Consider the following 12,334-nt stretch of genomic DNA (forward strand, 5'->3'; position numbering starts at 1 on the left):
TCTAATGTTGTCTTACAGAGCAGACTTGTTTCTCAAAGTGGTTCTCAAACATTTTCATGTCAAGGACCCCCAGATTAATACCTATAATATGTAGCCTATTTGACCACAGATCCCCAGATGTTTCCCCCAAACATTAAGATTGTTTTGAGGATGGCAGATCAAAACAAGCCCAATGCAAGAGACAAGCCCAACAATCTGCAACCCGCAACTTCAAATATTTAGAAGGAAAACAAACCCAACGTCGCTCATCATAATGAGCAGTCCTGGCAAGTTTGCCCTAGGTTACCACTTTTAGAAGCTCAAATGTTATCCCTAATGTGGCAAGTTATAACCCAAACACGTCATATCAAGGACCCCCATATGTATGTATTTGGCCACGGAATCTGAAACCTCTGAAAAACAATTTGTGACAGGTACACTTAGGCTATTAGAGGAGATTTATGTTATATTTTCTTTTCCAAAATTAGTAGGTCGATTAGCTCGTTGAGGGTGTACTGTAGATCTGCTGTTTTTCAAACCCGGCCGGTTCCAAGACAAATGGGACCCAATGCCTCCCTACCACTACGGAGCCAAACGTCTATAGACTCTATACGAACACAATCGCCCCGTGGTCGGGGGAGGGAAGCCGGGCGGGGAGCGTGATAATTGTTACTGTATGTACTCCTACAGGCAGGGGCGGCACCTGTCAGCAGGGGAAGTATAATATGGGCCTCTACTCTAGTAGGATACAAGAGCAGCGACAGAAATGTGGGTGGTACTTGTGCACCTTGACATACTAGCGTCATGTCCAGGGGGGTACCGGTACTTCTGGTATATCAAGCTGCCCCATGCTACAGATACAGTAGACAGGCTCTGGCCTTTTGGCTTCGTGACTGACAATGGAACTTGCATTCTCACTCGTCATCTAATCATTGCACCAAGTCTCTGTCTTCAACTTCAAATTCGACACACCCCCACAGGGAGTGCAGTGCCCGGTGTCGAGTCGGTCGGACCCACGGTTGTCCAGAACCGCCCCAAAAGGCCTCTGCCCGGGCTCTGGACAGGGCCCCTGCCCAGGGTCCATATATGGATCTGACCTGTTCTGACATCATTCTGACGTCTGCATAGACTCCATATTTGGGCATGCCTGACAAAGAACTCCATATATGGGCATAAAAGGGACAAGGACATAATATCTGGGTGGGGCATTCATTTCCAACTTGCATCATTCCAAGTAGGCCAGTGCCCAACGGGCACCGCTGTAGAGGCCCTACGGGCACCACTCTAGTCGTTGTAAATTATAGGATCAGGTTTAGACCGCGAACGAGCCAAGCATAGCCAACAGTGGTGCTTCTGGCAGACTTCCAGCCAGGGTGCTTCAAATGCCACTGAGCAACTCGTCAGGGTCAGGGTCCATAAGGATCCATACGGTCTGATTCCTTAATGATTACCTTTAATGTTTCCTATATTTACGCATAATTTTGGTCTAAACACAAATTCAGACATAAAATCTGTGGGAAACGTGTGAATAGTGCAGGATTTATGGATTATACATAAGTAAACACTGATTATATTGTATTGTATTGTGTGGACATTGTATTTTTAACACATTATGGACAAACTCGCACCATGACAAGAGATTACACATTTATTGATAGACCAAGTGTAGCGATATGGAATGGAAATGTTTATTAAGCCCCTATTTATTGTCTTAACATCAAGTTATTTGTATTGGTACAATCGATTATTTGCATAGCAAGACGATACGATAGGAAGTCACACGGTACGATATGTTGCTGTTTACGTATCGTCTCTGTACGAGACGAAAGAAACAGATAATCTCAAAACGCGCCACTTTGAGCTTGTGGATCTGCTATTTTTGCTACTTTTGGGTGACGCTGTATAGCATGATGAAGTAGTAAATAAACTAGAGGAGGATAGGAGTGTGTGTGTGTGATGTTTGGCAAAATGTTTAGGAGCAATATAAACGTGTGTGTGTGTGTGTGTGTGTGTGTGTGTGTCGCGGCTTGGCCTGTTGTAGCGCCACCATGAGGCTGATTTTAAAACGGTCAAGTGGCATTTCTTCCAAAGCCTAGTGGGAATATGCATGCACAGTTTCACCACAATCGGACGCTGCGTTGAGTAGTTGTGGCGATTTGTACAAAACGGGTACAAAGCGGGCTACTCCTGAAAAGGTTAGAAGCCAATCGTAGCCAATGAGGGTGGATTATGAGAAATCAAACAAACCCGTCTTGATCACATGACTATGTAGAGCATGTGTACCGATTTGCGTGAAATCTGGCTAAAATCTGAAGGAGTCAAATTAGAAAATGTGTTTTACATATGTCGGCCTCCTGGTGGCGCTATAAAGAGCAGATGTGAAAAATTCCAGGCAAAGGTTTTTCCTTGGCCTCTAGGGAGTTGGCATACTCAAGTTATCCACAGATCCGTGCAGTTAGAGGTAAAAACACTTTTCGGCCAGTTATAGCGCCACCATGAGGCTGAGTTGAAAATGTTCATGTGGCATTTCTTCATCGGCCTAGTGGGAATGTGCGTGCACAATTTCACGGAAATCACACGATGTGTTCATGATTTGCAGCATTTTGTTTGAAACTGAGCACTCCTGCAAACTTTGGAAGCCAATATTAGCCAATCAGGATGGAGTCTGAGAAATCTGAAAGACCCGTTTCATTGAATGGCTCTAGAGAGACTGTGTACCAATTTGCGTGATGTTTGGACAAAATATGTAGGTGTAATGTCCAAAAACTTGTTTTGCACAAAGCGGCCTCCTGGTGGCGCTATAACAGACCGTTCTGGAAATTTTGGGGCAGAGGTTCATCGTTGGCATCCAGGGAGTGTGTGTGCAAAAGTTGGCATTGACCGGGTTAACGGTGCCGGAGATTAGCTGTTCACAGACGGACACACGGACGGACGGACACACGGACACACGGACGGACGGACGGAGTGCAAAACATACTCTCTCCCCATGCCTTCGGCCTGGTGGAGACAACAACTTAGAATATGGTGATAGGAGGTTTCTGCCTGACAGCAACGATAATGATGAAGTATGTATGTACAGTATGCCTGTGTGCCAGTGTGATAGCTGTGTGTATTGTGTTGTTTACTAGTCTGTGCCTGGCAATCATGTACATGAGAGGGGGCCCACTTTACTCCAAACACACAAGGGTCATTATGATAATACACAAAGACTCGTTCCCAAGGTTTGTGTGTGTGTGTGTGTGTGTGTGTGTGTGTGTGTGTGTGTGTGTGTGTGTGTGTGTGTGTGCGTGCGTGCGTGCGTGCGTGCGTGCGTGCGTGCGTGCGTGCGTGCGTGCGTGCGTGCGTGCGTGCGTGCGTGTGTGTGTGTGTGTGTGTGTGATCAGTCAGTCGCCCAGAGTTTAGGTTATACAGCTTACATTTAAGTATAAGAAAATAAAAAGTACTGTAGTAAACAGTAGAAACAAGGCAAAATAAAAGAAAAAATGCATACGGTAAAAAAACAATAATACTAATACTAATACTACAGAGCAACAGTAAACAAGGGTAAAAAACAAATAAGGTGTCTATATACAGTCAATCAGTGTGCCATAAGTGTATCACGCGTCTCGTCATAATAAAGACAAGAAAAATAAAGTAAACAGTGCAATGCCAAACAATTAAGTGCCCATTGGTCAGTGCAAGAAAGTGTAAGCGTACAGTATGTGTGTGCGTGTGTGTGTTTTTATTAAAGCCTCTTGTCAAACGCATCGCCATTCCAACTCGGCTCATTACTAACCCTGTCCCTAACGCTAACTGCACGCGGAAGCCACGTAGTCGGAATTGCGGTGTGTTGGAATGCCACGCTGAACGTAGACATAACCAGCTTAATTGTCTCTGTCAGGCAGTGTGACATACACACATGCTGTTGATTACACCTAATTGTCCCTATCACTCTGTGTGTGTTTATGTGTGTGTGTGTGTGTGTGTGTGTGTGTGTGTGTGGGGGGGGGGGGGGGGTGACCATGATGACATGTTCTGACTGACCACAACACAACACACACCACACAGACGGTAGCAGTCTAAAGGCCGTTTCAATCGGGAAGTGACTGACCTGGATCGTGGGGGTATTTTTTTACGCTATGCATCCCGCGCCCCTCATGAGCAGACTGATCCAGGCGAGAACGCCTGTGTCACTCGCTCCCCGTCTGAAAAGCCCTAATACTTCTTTCTTTCTTTCTTTCTTTCTTTCTTTCTTTCTTTCTTTCTCTCTCTCTCTCTCTCTCTCTCGGTTTTGTTGCCATACATAATATGTACAGATCAGTTTACTTAACTCATACGCACCATACTATATTATAGTATGGTGCGTATGAGTTAAGTAAACTGATCTGTTTATCTTTTGAACCCTTTCAAGCCGGGTCTTGAATCACTTCGGGCCATGCTGATACTTAGTTTTGTGTAATGTTTGCTGTTTGTTTACAGTTTGCTGCTGACAAACCTTGACATTGAAGTCACTCAGACTTATATTACGGATTCTGGAGAGTGGGCAAGTAGCACAGTCGTCAGCGTACTGTAGCTCCAGGAAGTGCTGGGTGGTGACTTTGGTAGTGGCTTGGAGGCGACAGATGTTAAAGAGGTTACCAGCCTGTACTGTATCCTGTTTGTGTGGCAGGAGGGTAACAGTAGAGATATGAAATATGGTTGGGGCTAGGACACATCCTTGCATGATCCCCACAACCACACTGTGGTGGTCGGAGGCTCCAAGGAGTAGACAGGTCCACAAACACGTTTCAGGCATTTTATTGACCTCCAAAAGTGTCTTTAGACAGTGCAAATACAACAATAAATAATAACTACTAATAACTATAATACTCCTCCTCCACAGTACTTGGCACCCTCCAATCTAGAGAGGAGTGCCAGCCTTGCAGAGGGGAGACAGTTGACAAACAATGCAACCTCAGTGTCAATACAAATATAAACATATATTTTTTTTCAATTTACGTTTTATTGAATTTTAATCAAACATACATGAAAACGAAACGACTGACAATTGACAATACATACAACCGAAAACAAAACAAGACAATATACGTACAATACACACAAGGGGAGATGTCTGCCTCTCTTCTCTATTGATGATCATTCATACTACATAAGTACCTCAAACAGGTGCATATACAGGTTAAACAGGTTTAACTGAAACTATACAAAATCAGGTCTTATGGTAGAAACATGAGTAATCCATCTAAACCAGTTATGTGTGAAGACTTCAACTTGACCTCTGAAGCTGAATGTAATTCTCTCCATAATAAATATACTATAGATTAAATTTAAACCTCTTGCAATCATTGTGTGGAATAATAACAAGGTCATTTGTACAATATATATAGGGCACGGGCTGCCCTGGGACACACACTGAAGAATGGTGGTTGTTGGCCACACTTTATTTTCTAACAGTGGTGGCCTACCTTCCTGCTGTGGTGGCAGACATTTGGTTACTGTTGGTTTATGTTAAGGCTGTGAGGAGAATCATCAAACAAGAGGAGAGCAGAGAGGGGAGGAGAGGAGAGGAGAGGAGAGAGGGGAGGAGAGGACAAATAAAAGTAGTGTGTCCTACTTGATAACACTTTGTATACTGAAGTGATCTCTCTGTGTGTGTGTGTGTGTGTGTGTGTGTGTGTGTGTGTGTGTGTGTGTGTGTGTGTGTGTGTGTGTGTGTGTGTGTGTGTGTGTGTGTGTGTGTGTGTGTGTGTGTGTGTGTGTGTGTGTGTGTGTGTGTGTGTGCGTGCTTGCGTGCGTGCGTGCGTGCGTGCACACAATTAAGTATAATTTGGGTTTTAGGGTTAAAAACCAGGACAGACTGAATGGAGGGAGTGAGTGCCCCTCCTAAGGTAAAGAAACAGAACAAACACACACACGCATGCACATCCAGGGAGGCTTCATGGACAGAGAGTCAGGGATGTGGTTCAACAATGTGAACCACATAATATAATCCATATTATGGACAGGACACATACTGCAGTGCACTGTCCATGTGTGGTTACCTCGTATTGACTCTACTATTGATTTTGACATTCTGTTCTGTTTTACATTGTTTCCCATAGGGTCGCTGTCAGGCATAAACAAATTAGTGCCTATAATTCATTGCATGTTCGCTATTTTGAATGTGAAAGTGTGTGTGTGTGTGTGTGTGTGTGTGTGTGTGTGTGTGTGTGTGTGTGTGTGTGTGTGTGTGTGTGTGTGTGTGTGTGTGTGTGTGTGTGAGAGTGAGTGAGTGAGTGAGACGTTGGTGAATGAATAGCTCAGTTAAGGTTAAGGACACACAGAAAGTGAATGTTGGGAGAAAATCACGCATGCACACACACACACACACACACACACACACACACACACACACACACACACACACACACACACACACACACACACACACACAGGAGATTAGAGAGGTGTCAGGGAGTTAAAACATGACTTTCCTTTAAACTAAAGAGGTGTCTGTGCTCCCTGTGTGTACGTGCGTGCGTGGCACTGCATGCGTGGCACTGCGTGCGTGCGTGCGTGCGTGGCACTGCGTGCGTGCGTGTGTGTACGTGCGTGTGTCGTGTGTGTACTGCCCCCCCCCCAACAGTTCAAGCTTGTGAAAAGTCATCACAGCCCTTGCTGTTGCTAGGCGATTGTTGCAAACATGTTTGAAGTGTGGCCACTCTTTTGTTTCCAAAAAAATGTGGAATTATTTTTAACCTTTTTAACGAGCACTCCCTGCAGTCCTCTCTCCCAGCCATGTTATTAACGTCATAGATTATATAAAAATTACTTTATATCATTGCTGTCAGGCAGAAACTTCTTCATATTTCTTTCTTTTTTTTTTCTCGTAAATTAATGCCTACAGCGTAACACAAAAGTAGCAGATCTACAAACGCAAAACGTGGCGTGAAGTCGAGTGGCGAGTTTTGAGCATTTGCTATTTTTGAATTTCATCCTGAAAAGTAACAGTTTTGGACACAATATACTGCATCTGAAGTATTTGAAAACTTTAGTTACAAGCTATACTTTGTAGATTATTTATTATTATTATTATTATTATTATTATTATTATTATTATTATTATTATTATTATTATTATTATTATTATTATTATTATTATTATTATCATACAAAACTCATGAACTAATGAAGCACTAATAGACTTTATCTATTTGAAAATAGGTGAGCGATGTGGCGCATTGTTGTGAGCCTGTAGCTCACTTCTAATCCAATAATTGAGAAGTGAGATGTGTTTGATCATCTTTTTGATATGTTATCACGAAATCAACAAAAAAAAATCAAATAGATATTTATAATTAACTAAATCGATTAGTCTGACACTTAAAGGTATATTCAGTGATTTCACTTAATTCAAATATCACTTATTTTTTGTTTTTTTGTGATAATCCTCCCTATACTATAGAGTGTGCTGACCATATAATGAGTTCCTCCCTGTCCCCATGCAGTTAACCCCTGGGGGTCCGTTTATGGCTTCATCCAATCAGGATAGAGAGGGGCCTTCCGCCAATCATGATCGTGTTACAAAAACAGTCACAAGATGTATATTGATATTGGCTCCATAGACTTGGCTGCAACATGATGGCAGGTTTAGTGGCCTAAACACACATTAATAGTCCATAGATTTGGCTGCCAGATGACGTTTCAAAATCCAGGTTTCGCCCCTCAAAAAAAGAAAATCATTCATTGTAATTGAGGCAAAAACATTGTATATTTTAGTATACTTTTCTCTTTTAGCTTTCATTTGATATTTCAGTTTCAGAGCTTCATTATATAACATCATTATGTTCCCTTTTAGTCCTCTTGGTCTACTGGGACTGTGTGTGCAAAATTTCACACCAATTGGTACCAGAGATGTTAACAGAATGCCACGCACGCACGCACGCACGCACGCACACACACACACACACACACACACACACACACACACACACACACACACACACACACACACACACACACACACACACACACACACACACACACACACACACACACACTCATCGCACTGGGCAGGGAACTCAAATTGGTACTAAATGAATCACACTCTCCGGAACACACTGCCATCAACAAGCCACACACACACACACACACACACACACACACACACACACACACACACACACACACACACACACACACACACACACACACACACACACACACACACACACACACACACACACACACACACACACACACACACACACACACACACACAGAGAAGGGCTGTCATTATTCCGTCATCCATTTGGCATGGTGGTAGAGGACTTTTCTATCATGGATCTGCATGTGTTACATGCATTGTACAGGACACGTCACAAACCGCATGTACGGATGTACACACGTGCGTACACACAGTTGCTAGCCCTGAATTAGCGGTTAAAGATAATACCGCTACGCCATGTGTCGACATTGTGTGCTTGTAGATCTGCCATTTGCGGGTGAAGATATTTGGTGTAGATGGGGAAAAGCCAACTATACATACAGCGCCAACTCAGGTCCCATCACTACATTGGTCTGCCTTTACAACAACTGAATGCCACAGACGAAAAACAGTCTAAGTCCACACTATTTATCCATAATGTATAAATGATAAATAAGGGTTCAGGACAACGAGGCCTTTTCGTGGAGGGGTCAGAATGAAATTTTGACTTTTTCGACTGTCCTATAGGTTGTGAGAGGAGTTGAATTGCGGACAGCACCAGAACATAACTGTAACTGTACAGTATGCTGCTTCTCTGAGAGATAATGATCTCCTGGAAGATGTGTGCTATATAACAGTGGTTCCCAAAGTGGGTTCCGGGGACCCCCAGCTAAGTGATAGTTTGGAACCTAATGGACCCTTATGGGTCTGTAACTCTGAGAGTATACAAATGGAACCACATGGACCCCATCTGAGAATCCCATCGTCAAATATTCGGGAAAACAGCGACCCCTGTTGTTCGAGGCAACAGTCTGTCTGAGGGCCTAAATGGACTCTAACGGGTCCATTTGGTTCCATTTGTACACCCTCAGAGTTCAATTAAAATTGATTTTACTATATAAATTGGGGGTTCCAGAGATAGTAATGCCATTAAATGGGGGTCCGTAGCCTAATGCATGTCAAACTGGGGGGTCCTTGAAATTAAACGGGTTGAGAATCTCTGCTAGAGCCGTAAAAACCTTCTCTTATGGGGGTCCCTGGCATATCTTTTCAAATGGGGGTCCGCGGGCTAATTAGTGTCAATTTAGGGGTCCTTGACCCTCCTGAGGGTTCCCCCCCTCAGGAGGGGGAACCCTGTGTACTCTCTGCTGCCCCATCTGGTGGAGTCAGGTTATGAAGGGGTGGCTGTGGCTCAGAAGGTAGAGCAGATCGTCCAATGATCCCTTAGTCGGCGGTTCGAATCCCGGCTCCTCCTGTCCACATGTCGAAGTGTCCTTGGGCAAGACACTGAACCCTACATTGCCTCCAATGAGTTGGTCGGAGTGAGCTTGCCACCATTGGTGTGTGAATGTGGGAAGTGAATGTATGAATGAATGAACCATTAATTGTAAAGCGCTTTGAGCACTTGGAAAAGCACTATAAACATGCAATTCATTATTGTTATTATGAAAAGGTTTGGGAACCACTGCTATATAACACTAATATTTCATTTTGTACTCTTTATAGTTTGGCTCCCAGGCACTAAAAAGTGTGGGAACTGCAGTGCCCAAACACTAAGCGAAAGACGGTGTCTGTCATCACGGGGTTGGTTGGGTATCTGCCTTTTCATCTAATTTGTTTCCTTGTGGCCATCTGCTCACTTGTAGCGCCAAAGGCATGATGGTTTTGTGGCTACAGTTCTAGCTACATGGAAATAAACAGTGCTTTTGATGTGTGTGTGTGTGTGTGTGTGTGTGTGTGTGTGTGTGTGTGTGTGTGTGTGTGTGTGTGTGTGTGTGTGTGTGTGTGTGTGTGTGTTTGTGTGTGCGTGTGTGTGCGTGTGTGCGTGTGTGTGCGTGTCAGTCAAACAGTCAAACTGAACTAATTTCTAACCAACTTTTTGTGTTTGTTGCGGTTCATGTTTTACTATATCGTTGCTGTCAGTCAGAAACCTCTTATGTCCTTATTCGTATTTCTTATTTTTATTAGAAGTTAGGCAACAGTATATGGTGTCATTTCAGTCACATCATATATACAATAGTTATTTAGGTATACTGTACATGGAATGACAACCTTTTATAATACTTCTGATTAAATTGCTTTGCCCACTCCATTTTCCATTTCAAAACCCATACACAAACAGACATCAGAAAGTAATAAAATAAAAAGTGCATAAAGAACATGGTACAATATATCAAATTTTTTAAATGAATAAAATAAACATTAAAAACATGTAAAAAATAATAATCATAAGCACACATAGAGAGAAGAATAAAGTATAGAAGGAAGGATAGAAAGAGGGGAAAGAGAGAAGAGGGGTGGGGGGCAATCACTCAATGAGTAGGGATTAGTTGGCTATTAAAGAATAACAATAAAGGATCCCATTTCTCTTGGAATGTATTGAGATTACCTCTGGTAGAATATCTGATTTTCTCCAATTTCAAAAAGGACATTACTTCTCTCAGCCATTTGGGTACTAGAGGGTGGTCTAGTATGTCCTTATTCTAACCTTTTGTGTTTTGTTTTTTTGTAAATGAATGCCCTTGCGTCACACAAAAGCACAAAAGTAGCAGATCTAGACAAGCTCGAAACGCTGCGCGAAGCGACACGTTTTGGGCTGAGCAATGGGTGAAGTGAACAATTACTGTATGGAAGTCTTCTGCCTATAACGGCATGCCCAAAATAGGCGAGCCAGGTTGCACGTCATTAAATGAGATGGTCTTATCGTTGCACAATAATAAGCATATTGATTGAATTCTTTGAAGCAGAAATGTCATGGCTCATTTCAGAGACTGCTGGACTTACATTACTCAGCCTCTTATGAAGTGCAGCTTGAATTCATGTCCAATCAAAACACCTGAGCCTCTCTGCTATATGGAGCCACACACGATGAGCACGGATACAATAAAACCAGAGGTTCTCAAAGTGGGGTCCAGGGACCTCCGGGGGTCCGCTGGTGGTTCCACAGCAAAGAATATTGCTAATTATGAACAAAAATAACTCTGATAACCCATAACCCATAACCCATATGAGTCATGGACCCATATGGGTCCGTGACTCAGAGATTGTACAAGTGGACCCTTAACACAATCTATGCTGAAACGAGATTACGAGATTTTATTAAAATTGGATTAAAAAATTAAAAAATATATATATTTGGATCTTTTTTAAATTATTATAATTATTTTCTTTAAAAAAAAATGTGACGTGACGTGCATGATGTGCACGCGGCCGCGCACGATCATGCTTATTTGCCGTTTTTCTGCTCAAAATGAGACAATCTGGGATAGGACCTTATAAAACCTGAAAACAACCGAAGCTAATGACGCTACCACCGCAGGTTGCTAATATTGTATTCATAGGAGACCATAACAATAGCTATGGATGGCTACACTTCTTGGTTAGTCACAATTTATATGAAATGGAGGTAAGGTCACCGACGTCATTTTCGCTATCATGCAATTCCAGACGGCAGATTCGTCGCACAATGGGAGCTACAGAGTTGTCCCGATACTTCATTTTTAGTACTCGCTGATACCGAGTACCGATACGAGTACTTTATTTTTGTTGCATAACGACTTATTTTACCCACTTTTTCTCATACACTGTAGATGGAGATGGATCTCTGATCTACAGTTGTCATTTATGCTTGTAGATCGGCTGTTTTTGGTGATTTGCTGCAGTGTTGGGTCAGACTTGCTCCCGTTGCATTCGTTCAGCCTAATGTCAATTGGATGTTTTGGTACTCGGGTCAAAGTATCAGGCCCGGTTCCGAGTACGAGTACTTGAGGGTGGTATCGGCCCGAGTAACCGATAGGTATCGGAACAACTCTAATGGGAGCCAAACTACACCCGGAAGTTCGGCAGAATGCACTGGAGTCGATGAGAGCTCAGTGATCAGCTTATGAACAAACACTATTTCTGAATGACTGTTTACATCTTTTGTAAAGTAATCGCTTCTGGAAAATAACAAGACATATTAACACATTATTGTCTGCTGTGTTGCTTTTCGATGTGTACACTGTGTACTTTTATAGAGGTATCTAAAGAGCAAAAAGTAAGTTTCTGAACTATCGCTATACTGTCCACCGTTTCCTGTCTGGTAACCAAATCTCGCGATACCCCCGGAACAGAAACGATACCTACTGCTGTTTAAATACTGAAATAAAATAATGTACTGTGCACTCTTTGCACATCGAAAAGAAAGCAATT

The 12,334-nt window shown here is 42.8% G+C and overlaps 1 protein-coding gene across 1 annotated transcript in view; it reads left to right on the forward strand.

The window, feature by feature from the left end:
• Positions 1-12,334, forward strand: part of gucy1a2 (guanylate cyclase 1, soluble, alpha 2) — a gene marked incomplete at both ends in the record, with an annotated part of 61,036 nt that overhangs the window by 481 nt on the left and 48,221 nt on the right. The gene's annotated exons all lie outside the window — the stretch shown is intronic.

The sequence above is a fragment of the Electrona antarctica genome, assembly GCF_951216825.1.
Source record: "Electrona antarctica genome assembly, chromosome: 11".
Lineage (NCBI taxonomy): Eukaryota > Metazoa > Chordata > Actinopteri > Myctophiformes > Myctophidae > Electrona > Electrona antarctica.